The 13,000-nt window shown below is 26.8% G+C and overlaps 2 protein-coding genes across 5 annotated transcripts in view; one reads left to right on the top strand and one right to left on the bottom strand.

Moving 5' to 3' along the window:
* The window catches only part of LOC148232501 (UNC93-like protein), a 51,833-nt gene extending 44,754 nt beyond the window's left edge, over nt 1-7,079 (bottom strand). Inside the window, exon 1 of one of the 2 annotated variants that reach the window (XM_088191659.1) lies at nt 6,946-7,079. The gene's annotated coding sequence lies outside the window, so the exon portion shown is untranslated. Of the gene's footprint in view, nt 1-1,712; nt 1,916-6,945 lie in introns of those variants that run through there. The other variant, XM_088191660.1, reaches the window with a different exon arrangement.
* The window catches only part of LOC148232495 (metabotropic glutamate receptor 2-like), a 671,990-nt gene that overhangs the window by 60,991 nt on the left and 597,999 nt on the right, over nt 1-13,000 (top strand). The window contains exon 1 of one of the 3 annotated variants that reach the window (XM_088191652.1): nt 7,108-7,261. The exons of 1 other annotated variant lie outside the window; for it this stretch is intronic. The gene's annotated coding sequence lies outside the window, so the exon portion shown is untranslated. Of the gene's footprint in view, nt 1-7,107; nt 7,262-13,000 lie in introns of those variants that run through there. One more of the 3 variants, XM_088191653.1, reaches the window with a different exon arrangement.

Genomic DNA, 13,000 nt, shown 5'->3' with positions numbered 1-13,000 from the left:
AATTAAGATAAAGATAAAGAAATATAAACGCTTTTAAACTGTAAATTATTAAATATATTTTTAAGGTTCTAAACTTAAAAATTATTATACAATACAAGGGCTGCCTATTATGAATTTCTCCTAACCTTCATGTCAGGAGTGTTAATGTTTGTTTTTAATGATAAGTTTCATGTGGATACGTTCACAGGCTCCAAACGTCTCCGAAGTAAGGTTAACTCTGTATTCCAGACGTCTAGCTGGACTATGAGATGCGAAGAGAGAAGCGGCAGCTTAATAAGATTTTCGATGATCTAAGGATTTGTCCGTCCCATATTGGTTAAAGTTTTCAAGAATTTTAACTAAACGTTTACGTGTTTGTATGTGTATTTAAATACCAATAAAAGTGCCAAAGAAAGTCTTTGGCGGATTTTCTTAAGAAATGTCTCTAGAAGTGTCTAAAGAAATGATAATTGGTTGCCGATGTTCCCGTTTTTGTACCCTTTATATACTATTTAATCGACTGTTTTTTTTTACATAAAACGGGCAATTTAAAAAAAATGGCCATTTGAATAGCAGTCTCAAATGCACGTGTTATCATTTTGCGACATATATTTTGATTTTTTTTAAAAAGCTGACTTCATAAAAAATATATTTAAACTTATTCTTTATTTATTATAATTTATTTTATTCATATTGCTATGACAAATTTATCTTAGTTATTGCCTATGTGCAGTATTTTTAATTTATTGTTTAGTTTTTCAACGGTTTTATTAGCACATATTGCAGTATCAGGTGAATGGTCAACGGCACGTCGCTGTTCAGCTTAACTTTTAAATTGAAAGTTAGAGGAGCAGCGAGAATGACGTGTGCAAATGTCACATCGTTATCGTTATATTTAGATTTCCATGTCTGAAAATTTAGCTTATAGATTTTTTACCATATTAAGATCTATCAATTAAATTTATTCATTGGGTGGTTTAATTGCTGATTGGAAAGGTGAGGACATTTGCTGATTCTGGAAAATTAAAAAGTCAATTAGTGACGGCTTTGCATTAAAAATGAAAAAAATTCTTTTGGAGGTGATAATATCAAAAAAATACCCAAGATAATAATTGAATGTGTCTGGCTTGAAAGCCCCTGGAATTTAAATAATGCATTAGCAGCTATAGCTCTGCCTTCGTCATTGTTTGACTGCGTCATAGCGAATGACGTTTTCCTCGTATTAAATACGTGATATAAATATTGAATTAGTATAATATTTTTTTTATTTTTATGTTTTTTTTTACAATTAAAAAAAACATATTAATGCAACTAATAAAAGTTTAAGAAAAAACAAGCTTGAAAAATAATTTAAAAAATATAGAACAACTCACAATGTATAATCATAGTTGTGATTATATTTATTTATATGCTTATATATGTATTTTATTGTAAATGATTTCTATAATTTATAAAAATTATAACCTATAATAAGCAAAAATATTAGTTTTATAAAATAAAGACAGGTGGGACTACTTTTATTCGCCAAAGTATAGCAATCTAAATTTTAGTTGGTACTATAACTTTTAATACTAACTAAACTTATAGTCTCTAAGTATAAATAGATACATTTTGGTTATGTTAGTACTATAAGTATAAATAAATTTTATAGATTATTTTTCATTATTAATTATCGATATGATTAGTTTAAAAATGTACTTTAATCGCATAATAAATTTTATTAAAATACATACCATTTGTGTACGTTTAATTATATGTTTGTACCATACATTTATTTTGATATTTTCACTTTAAACTATTGAATTCATGATAAAAAATAAGCGTGAATGTATTGTTTTATATTATCATAATATCGCCAAATTTATTGTTTTTAATATTTATATCTTATCAATCACTATAGGAGATTACCGTCGATAAAGACTGAACAAACTACACTGATTGCTTACAAGGAAATATTTTAACATTAACGATTATTTCACAAATCAATTCACCGTGTTATATGTTTATACTTAGAATTGTATTGCGATTCCCCAAAAGCAAATAAACATTTAACGAAGAAAAAACATAACGAGTTAGTCTACATTTGCATATTTTTTATTAATTTAATGTGCTTGTTTGCCACATTAATATATGTACATTAATTTAATTTTCTGAATTAAATAAATAAATTATATAATTAATTCACTATTATTTACTCTATACTTGCCTTAAAAACCAGAAATAAAAATAATATTTAATGAAAAAAATAATTACATTTTAAACTCATTCATCCATTGACATCCTCGACTTCATGACTTAAGTATTTGTATAATTAAGAGTTTATCATTTGATTACAAAGTATGTATTTAAAAGCTAAAAGTTTGTATCTAACAAAATATATTCACAAAGAGTAAAACATTTAAGTCTTATTTAAAGGTTGATTAAATCCTAATGGTAAAGGTTCAATATAATAAACCTAAATAAGTTTTACATAATATACCTAGATTGTAATTGATTTGTTTTGAAAAGTGACAATTGTATTGAAAGTTGACTTAAATAAAATTAACTTATCTGAAAGATTAGTAGGTTTATATAATACATATAAGCAGCTACAAATAAACATATATAGACAAAAATAATTACAGCATTAAATGTAAAGATAAACATTGAACAATAAAATGGATAATTTACAAGCGGTTAAAATCCATTTTATAATTTTAGAAACAAATTTAATATTTATATGAATCAGCTAGATAAATGTATTCGGATATAATTTTACTAAAATAGTTGGTAAAATTATATTTGTAGTAAATGTATACCTTCACTAAAAATACCAAATAATAATATTTATGATTTTAGAGAATATGATAATTTCTATAGTTTTAATAATATCGGCAGAAATTTTATTTACAAAATGCAGCTTCAAATTTTTTAACTTAATTAAGTTTATTAGTCAGCCTTATGAGACATCTTGTTTCAAAATATTATTTTATAATTAAGAAACTTCTTAAAAAAATTTAGATAAAATAAAAAAACATGAAAAATGATTAGTAACAGAAATTAAAATAAAATATAATTAAAAATAATGTTTTTTATTAGGGATATCAATGTTTTGGAAAGATTATTATTCTGTTTTAAAATGGTGGCTAATTAACAAATAAAAATGGTGTTTTGAAGGTACAATATAAATTATGGTGTGTTTATTTATTTTTTAAATATTCTTCGTATTAAATTTGTCATGTTGAACTAAAAAAAAACAAATCCATATCAATTACAATTTTCATTCAACTCCATTACAAAGCTGACCTAATAACTTGAAACATTGATGGCTTTTTCGACTATAGTTTGCTCATTAACTCGCGCTGAAATAAATGTCTCTTTGTGAAACAAATACGAGTGCGAAATTTTAACATAAATTCTGTCCGATGTTTAAACACATGTTTAACCCAAAACCGCAAAACGATTACGACCGAAAATGTGTTTACCGTAACAAAATTTACATTGTCATCGATGACACACAGTGAGAATAAAAGATAAATGAAAAATGACAAATGACCTCATGAATATTCCAAGAGATCACAAAATAACACATTTTGCACAAACGGAATATTTCGAGTGATGTATTTTGTTTGACATCGTTTTAAAAGACAGAGTGCTTCAAAAAATGCGTTATTTTCTTAAATTTTTTTCGAAATTTAAATTATATTTGTACTGAAAACCTATTTGAAAAAAAATGATACTAAAATATAAACATAATAAAATATTTTGATAATAAATTAAACTTATTAATCATTTATCTTTATTACTAAAGAGCTTTAAATATGTAAGATATTGAGTTAAAAAGTAGTAAATTTATAAATATTATATTTATTTTAAAAATAAGTCAACTTAAATAATACACGTACATAATGAATTACAAATTAGGACTAAAGGTACTTAACTCTTTATTAATAACTCATAAACATCCAACCTTCCGTTTTTAGAAATGCTTTTATTTTATAATATATACATATACTTAAAAATAGATTATGCTGTAGATTTAAAATAATTTAATATTAATTCCTATTCAACTTATTATTTCAAGTAATATTTTAATTTATTTTCTAGGTAAATATTTGTGATGATTTTTATTATTAGGTTTAGCTTAGATTTATTTTAATCTCTAAAGGTTTAAAAATAGATATAATATTTTCAATAATAAAAATATAATATTAATGTAAATAATTTTATGGCTTTAGTCAATTAGAGGCTTTCTTATATATTCTTTGATTTAAAAAAATGTTGCATCATTTTTAAAATTATGTAAGAATGCTGCTGTTTCTTAGAATTTTACATTAACAATGATTTTTTTGTTACTGTTTAAAAACTTATCTTTGTAAAGTGGAATTTTTTAAGCCAGAATATTTTAAAAAACAAATATTTTTTTTGTGTCTGTACAAAATAATTGGTGGGTTATTTGACATTTTTAATTTTGTAGTTAACCTTTTAAGCTTAACCTTTTTTCACTGGGGACTATTCCCTGTTTGTAGTAAATTTAAATAATGGCGTCCAATGTGCGTGCTTCTCAATTTCGGTGTGGGTAGTTGGCGCGGTTGAAATATTTATTGCATGTGCGCAGGAAATGATGAAATAGTATAGATCAGATTCACCGATTCATTTTTTTTATTTTTTTTTTTATTATTTTTTAGAGTTATGCTATACTTATGCTCGAGATCTATGCGGAGTCTGCGTTCTTCCAGCAGTTCCTGGCGCAGAATCTCCATCTCATTTCTGAGATCTGCAGTTATTTTATAGTAATCGCGATACATACTCACCTGAGGGCAGTCGATAAGAGACTTATCCTGGGATTACTCCATGATGCCCTCAGATTGAATGCTGCGAGCTAATAACCCTTGGCCAGTAGCTAGCCGCTGGTGCGAATGCAGCACTAGTTGACCTGTCAGCGAGACTTATATACTTCCGTTCACGACAAAGGTAGTGGCGAGTCTAATGGTTTTTCATTGTTTCTAAGAATTACTGAAGAACGCGCGTTATTAATTTCACCTTTTTTTACTTTTCCTATGGTATTCAGATGCCGTAAAAGATGCGAGTTTCCGAATAATTGTTTGTTGATTAGCTTCAACAATGTTCCTCAATATTTTTTTAATCATTAAAGGCAGATGAAAATCTTCCACTGGTCTTATTTTCAAGATTATAATCTTCCGTTCAAAATTTCTTAATCAATGCCTTACATTTCTTTGAAATATCTCAAATTTATATTTCTCATGGCATGCGTTTAACCCTTAAATACATGATTTTTCCAGATTCAAATTCAAAAATAAAAATATTTTTATACTAAAATTAGGCTGAAAATGACGGCAAAAATAATTAAAAAAATATTTGCGCTTATTTGTGGATTATATTTATAAAAAAATGCTTGTTGTAAATATGCAACATCATGCAGAACGCGAATAAAATATATTAAAATTAAAAACATACAAAAAATATTTACAAGTGGAGATTCTTAAAGCAATTTTTCTTCTTAATAAAACATAAGACCACACCACATTTTTTTTTAAATGAAATTCCATTGCTTTTTGGCATTTTGCATCTGTTCCTCTTGATCAATATGAGCCAGTGTCTATAACTGCATGTTTTGCTTATTTAATGCAACTATTACAAAAAATAGAAATAAAAAATAAATAAACAATGGAAGACTAACATTTTTGGAGTATATAAATTTATTTTATTTCGTTTTATATCCTCTAGGATCAATCAAAACAAATTTTGAAATTCCAAAAAATATGACACATCTGCACCCAACGATTTTTTTTAAATGGCATAAAAAACATCTATCGGAATAATTTGAAAACGCAATGGCTCGGCGTTTGTTACACATATGTAACACTATGCAATAGAGTTCCTTTATTGAACATAGACCAAATTATAAGCGCTTAAATAAATTGTTGTAGATTTGTAACACCATGCATTTAAGGGTTGACTGCCTAACGTATAATAAAAAACTCAACTTCTCATAAATTAAATACAAAGTATATGTATTACTATGAAGGTCTTACTCTTAATTTAATTTAATACTGTTTATAACATAATTATTTAAAAAAGTATTAAAGATAAATAAAATATATACATTTATGGATCACCATGTATGAAATAAACGGTTTAGTTATATAAATACATTAGGAGACGATCCACAGTTCACGTCGCGATTCTTCAAAAATGCATTATAGTGACAGTTAGTGCTTGTCGCTCTTTTCGCATTTTCTTGAAAGCGCACTAAAGATTTATACTTCGAAGCTTTCAATTTGACAAACGGCTGTGAAAATTGGAAAAGCAACGTGAAATAAATACAATACTATATCATACGCGATCAAAGAGCAATTCTATGAGAATAACTCAGTTACCAAAACGAAGGAAAAGATTGATCGTATCGTATTGGGACATGGAAGAAAAATATATCTACGATAACGTGTGTGATTAATTAATTTACTGTTTCAATACCGTTAATGTTTCGTTCGCCGGCCATGTATCAATATTATTGTTTGAGAACACTCGACTGTATCGATTGTGTTAAGTAATTAAAACGAGTATTATACAATGAGATTACATATCCACATTATGGTGTTGCTAGCATATAATAAAATATTATATATGATTTAAGAAAAAATAGCGATTTACAGCACTAGATAATATTTTTATACAGTTATTTTTAATTTTTTAAAATCCGTTACTATTTTAAGTAATGATTTTTAAGCATTGTTTTACTTGAGATATAAAGAACTTAAGTCAATTAATTGAACAAATAAATTATAATTTTTTTAGTTGCACTAAAATTTATCTTTAAATTAAAACTTGTATTGTTCAAGGTTGGATAGATTATTTAAAATATGGATATAAATACCATATTTTTGTTTTTAGGTTAATTTATGCTTTCTTGTAACTTATGTGTCTAATGTTTTATATAATAAAATATTAATTAAAATCCATTACATTGAATTGAATCCCTGGTCCATTTGCTGTCACAGTGTGACGTTTTATGTTAACATTAACTCGCAAATTGGAAGGCACATGACACCATTCGACCGACCGACACAACTACACTTACTAACTATATTTAGTCAAGTGTTGATTAAAATTCGCCAACAGCTATTCACAAATAAACGACTGCCAGTATAGAATAAAGACGTGTTACTAGAAAAAAATCTTAAGCTGCGACGACTACAAACGACATCCATGAATGCAAACGATCGATAGTCCTTTTGTATATTATATTCGTCCTCATCTTCAATACAAAGGTCGTAATATGGTAAGTTTTTGTTCTTAGTATAGTATTTTATATTCTAAGATATCGACGTTGACAACGTAAACGGCCGATTATTTAGAACGTGTTCCGTTTCATGTCGTTGGTGAGAAAAGACAACACACGAATTTTATTTTAATATCATATAAATATAAAATCTCTTGAATATATCAGAATAATATAATCAACAATGATTAAAAATTAGTACATTATATTTATTATTGTCTTATAATTATACATAATTATATTACTTGCAATTAATTGACGTAAAAAATAATTCGTAAATGATCAATTTAATAATAATTATTTATTTTATATTTATTATGTGTATAAAATATGTCATAAATCTATAGATACAGTGTATATTTATTTGTGATTATTTTGAATTCATATTTAAAAACAATTGAGTATGTAATGTTTTATTTTTTGTTGTTCTCAAATGTCTCAGCTATTTATTACTTATTTAATAAGGAAATTATATCTATGTAATATATTTATGTTAGTTATATATTTTATTCCACTACATCGTATTTTACGTTGTTTCAAAATTTTATTGTTTTTTATTTATTTTGTAAGATATTCGTGTATTTAAAATTTTATTTTTAGCTTATTTTTAATTTATTTAGTATTAAATATACTGATAAGTTTGATATTATATGAATACTGTAATTTAACTTCGCTTAAGAAATATAATTTGCGCCAGTGAAATTATATGCTACTTTAAAATGTCTATAAAACCTAATTTACTAGTTCCAAAATGTATATTTTCTGTTAAAACCTAACCTAACCTAATATAATTAATCTAATAAAAACCATAGTTAGTTTTCGAAGATAATTCAGTTAATTGGTTTAGCTTAGGTTTGAGTTTGACCAGCAAATGGAAGTTTTTCAACTGTCAAATAATTTTTCAGCCACAGTTTAAAGCAGTATATAATTTTACTAGCGCCTATTATTTAAATTATATTTATAAACAATGATTGAAAAGCGACACATCACCTGTTAAGGTCAAACATGTTTTGTACCGCATTTTGTCACTCATAATAAAATACTAAAATTTGTTGTTTGCTACATTATAATTAGCCTAGTTAGATAAATTAAATTTATATTAGTAAGAATATAACTACACTGTAACATACATTAATATATGGTAAAAAAAAAATTTTCACCTATATTTGTCATAATGTTTAATTATTATTTGATGCTCTTTCTTAGATTTTATTTAATTTATTTTCATTAAGGATTTCTAGTTTAAATAAATTCAAACAGAAAAATCGTTCTTTGCGTAGATTTGTAAAAAAAATATCCTTATTTCACAATACGTTTATGTCTTGATAAGAAAACTGTATGAATAGAATTATTACTCGTATTTTATCTTTGCGTACATCTGATAAAAACGACTATAAAGAAAGAAAAAACTGAGCGCGATAGCAAAAAAACAAACTATAGGATTAAACTTAATGTATGTACAATAACAGATTTTAATACTAAAAAAACTTTATTGTCAATATATATATGGCGCAAAAAACATTATTATTAAAATAATATTTAAAAAATTATTACTTAAATAAAGAAATTATTACTTAAATAAAAAAAATTACTTAAATAAAAAACATAATTATTAAAATATTATTTAATAAATTATTACTTTAATAAAAAAATATTTATTTTTAAAATATTCTATTGAAGCAAATAATTTTTTTTTTAAAAATTCCGTAAATGTTTTAATTAGTAATTTGTAAATCGTGAAAACCACGTTAAGACTCCAAACAATAAAAAAAAAAACGACAATAGTTTTAGAGACTAAGAAGATCTTAAAGACGTCAATAGGTTTATATCACAATAATAAATTGAGAGATCACGCAAACAGCCACGAGAAAAGGTTGGCGCTAACAATGCATATTTAAATTGTGCAGAAACTCGGTGTTGCACAATAACCACAAATTTTAAAGGCGATAATTAATCACTTATTATGTTATGCATATGATGTTATACATATTTAAATGAATCATAATATATCATATATTAATTTTGTGTACAGGATATTTTTAATCCAATCCAATTTATTCTTATTTTTATCTCATTTTTTTTCCTCTGAGTCATCCAGTCACGTATCTACAAGAAACATACATAATAAAGTATATACATGCTTAATAAAAAATATTTGTTAATGTTACAATTATCCAATCTTTAATGAATGATTTGTGTCTGCTTTCTGTTAGACGTTAGCAGTATCAGTTGATCTTCTAAATGTGTGTCAGTTATCTGTGATCGTAATTGTGTCATTATTTGTGTTAACCACCCCTGGTCTATACAATATTTTTTTAGTTGGTACCAGAAAAAAAAAATATTGCACTCTTTTTCAATATTTTTTTTAAATGTACATTTGGCGCATTTTTTTCAGATACGCTTTTTATTTAAATATAATAATTAAAACTTAATTCTTGCTAATATTTAGCACCAATGTTTAGTAAAGCATATGCTGTCAACTATTTATATAAAAATATGTCTGAATGATGATAAAAAAGTAGAAAAAATGTGATTGCAAAACTTGCTTTTGTTTTTACTTCGCCAGCCATCCCTATCATCAAAAAAAGTCGCGGTTATTTCTCTGTTACGTAACAGAATTACTGGGTACTGTTAGATTTGCCTTTGATTTGAGATAAAACAAATATATTCCTTTTATGTAGTACCGAAGGTCAATTTTTTCGCAATACCGGTATCGGTACTACCGGTATTGTAATCCCTAATCACAACGACCGACATAAGCACGTAAAACAGGAACTACTTCTTGATAAACAATTGCCACTGGACACACCAGTGTAGACTCTATTAAGACCTTCCATATTAATTCAACCGCTTCAAACTAACATCTAAATTTTTCTACATATGTGGTACTTTATATATAATTGTTTACTGCTTTTTCAGCGTCAAAAAATTCAAAATAACTTAATCTTAAAAATGAGATCTTTTAGGAAATGTCTGAATTTTTTTAACTATTTAGATATACCTTTATATATATACTGTACTTTTTACAATACTATTTTCGTCTAGTTTATTAATATAATATTTATAACCAATTGTACGTAAAATATTCTTCAGTCGTAAATATATAATGTAATATATTACTACAATCTGATACTACTTTTTTTTATTTTAAACGTCTTTTATAACGTTTATTCACTATTATGCTGGAATGAAAAAACTAAGCACACATAAAAATCCGAGTCTATCGCTGAACAAAGAATTTATGCGATACGCACGCACTTATCGGGGACTAGCAGATAATCATGCGCCGTTTAATGTGGGTATGTGGGAGATATAACGAGTTTCATCTTTTTCGTGGATAAAAGCATTCCGCACGTGAACCAAGTATACCTATGCATATACTTTCGTAGTAGAGTGAACCTGTGTGTACTTCGCATTCCCCGAGCGTGTTGCCTATATTACCCATATCCACACAAACATCTGCTTTTCTTTACCATGCCATGTAGAGGATTTCCAAAAGTCTCTCCCAGTTCGCAAGCAAATGGTCAGTTATTTCGGTAGCTTTTGTTCCTGTGCCCTGGAAATGGTCTCTGCCGGTTTAACGGTTACAATTATCGCTCACAAAAATGGGTAACTGAGCGATTATGTTTAAAGCGAAAACTCATATCAATAATACACCCGGACGTTTAGACAATAAAGGTATAATGCTACGCATTTTCCTAAATTGTATAATATTAAAAAGGTCAATTGTACGGTTCATAAGTAGCATTATATATATTTAATTTTATTAAATTAAATCACATTTTATAGTAGTATATAATATGTCCAAAATCTAATTACACTTACATGTTTTTAAGCTGTGTTAATGTTTATTTTTTTACTGTATTTTAATATGGCAGCAAAAAGGGGTACACGTAAGTTTAGTATTTTTGCTTTGACATTCAGTTCATTTCTTCTGGGTCTCTTTCTGGCTTCCTGGGGGACCTCTTAAGGTCAGGAAATATGGTACGTTAACAGCATTTTGCTGTTACAACGTCACACGCCATAACGTGATGATAATTTGATATTTTATTTTCTACGCAAAAAATAAAACTGTCCACGCTATCCCTTCGCTTCAATCAGACGCAAAATGTTGACAGAGCCGGAGCGAGATAGCGAAGTGGAAAGAGTCGCCCTTTTCCATGACAAAGCTGTAAATTAAAAATTCTTTTATAGTTGTTAAAATATAGAACAATGTGCCAAACGGGAGAACATTGGTAATTTAATAAGGAACGTCGCCGTTTCTCCGTGTAGCAAATTTCTTTTTTTAACAATGAAATAAAAGGAGAGAAGTATCTTAATATTTTTTGAATAAGGTCACAATCGACGCAATATTTAGTTGGGGAATAAAGGAGGAAAAGTACTCTCGTAGGAATGGCGAATGGTGTGGAATAAAATAATCGAGTCGTTCAAACGCAAAAGCAACCATCTAGCCTCAACGATATTTTTCATAAATAATATTAAAAGTGCAGTAACATTTATTTTAAAAATAAATTACAACATACATATATGTCAAAACTTAAGAATCACTGCAATACTCTTCTATTGCGGAATAGCGCCCGTAAAGTTTCCAGACTAGCAACTACAAGGTTGCAGGTTCGAGCCCCGGCAGCGGCACTACTTTTATTTATAAAAAAAACAGCACCAGCTGCAGTGATTGGTTATAAATAAATTACAATAATTAAATTAATTAATATATTACAATAATAAAAAAATTCTCGCAATATATCCTGGTAATTAGTGCCGTTCCAAAATTCATGATCTTTTTTTGTTTCGAAATGCGAGACAGTAAAACGCTTCTTAACAAGAAAAAATTGTTTTACGTCTTTGAAAAAACATTTGTGAATATAATGTATATCGGAAGTCTCTACTATGACTAAAATTTTCAGAATTCGTTCGTTGAATGACACAAAATGTTGGAAAGGCTTAACATTCAGTATCGTTTAATTCTTATCTAAAAAACAGATGTGCATCGCAAATTTTAGTGAGCTTTTTGTTACTTTTTTTTATTTGTTGTTTCAAGACGCAAAGATTTTATTTTAATCAGTTCAATAATTAGATCGCGATTAATTTATTATTAGTTATTTAATTTATATGTAAATATGCTCAAAACAAACGCCAATATGGATGTGATCTTTATGTATTAAATAAAATTCGTTCCAAACATAATTTGCTATTGTATATACATACAATAAGTTTAATGAAATTATGTATTAAAAATGTGTATTAAATTTTGCTGAATTATTTTAAATTTAATAACTTAATCAAAAACTATTTTATAATAATTTAAGCTTTCTTTTTTTGTCGCCCTTACTGATCAGTAATTTGCACAACATTGTATTATGCATATTTTATAATATTCAAAAGTTTTTGATTATAAAAGTAATTATTGATTAAAAATAATTAGTGAAAATCTGAGAAAAAACATTTTGTGGGGGTTCTTCTTGAAATCCGCGCACCGTAATTACGATAATAATTAGAATAAACGTGACAAAAGAGTGTAGACATGAATAAACCACACAATAGCCCTTGTTACGTCCGGAGAAAAAAGGGTAACACTTAAATCATATGTCGTAATTACCCTCTGATGCGTAAAATAAATATATTTTGTTGCGTAACGATCGCGGAAACAAACCATCAAAAGATAAAAAGCACTTTTAATCATATTCAACACGTTTCACAATTTTACCTCTTAATATGTTCATCAAGCAAATGTCACTT

This window comes from Plectrocnemia conspersa, unplaced genomic scaffold (assembly GCF_051122295.1).
Source record: "Plectrocnemia conspersa isolate PC_06_02 unplaced genomic scaffold, ASM5112229v1 ptg000009l, whole genome shotgun sequence".
Taxonomy (NCBI): Eukaryota; Metazoa; Arthropoda; class Insecta; order Trichoptera; family Polycentropodidae; genus Plectrocnemia; species Plectrocnemia conspersa.
Note: the sequence above shows the minus strand (reverse complement) of the source record. Positions and strands in the feature narration are given on the sequence as shown.